Genomic DNA, 432 nt, shown 5'->3' on the forward strand with positions numbered 1-432 from the left:
GGGGGCCACTGTCAGGGAGAGGTGCTCAGAGGAATTCTGCAGTACAGTCTGAGCACATAATGTCTTGGTCAGAAGAACTTTTCTTCCCTTGTGACCAGTGTCAGAGAGAGACTGGACCCACAGGAAACTACAGAAGGTGAGAGGCAGTGATGCCTCCCTAAGATGGGGACACATCAGTCCCTCCCTGCCTCCTGTGGTCTCCTTCCGTCCCCACATATCAACCCAAACCACAGTGAAGGTCACAGCTAAGGGGTCATCCCAGCACAACATCCTTGGCCTGGTCAGCCCTGGCTTAGGAGATGGGCAAACTAATGTTCTGGAATCCTTGACCTTCAGGAATTATGGTAATCAGGGATGTCCATTGGCTACTGAGAGGCTCCTGGTCCTCTGTCCCATTACTGGAAGGCCCACCTCAAATCCCCCTCTTCCAGC

This window comes from Microtus ochrogaster, chromosome 6 (genome assembly GCF_000317375.1).
Source record: "Microtus ochrogaster isolate Prairie Vole_2 chromosome 6, MicOch1.0, whole genome shotgun sequence".
Lineage (NCBI taxonomy): Eukaryota > Metazoa > Chordata > Mammalia > Rodentia > Cricetidae > Microtus > Microtus ochrogaster.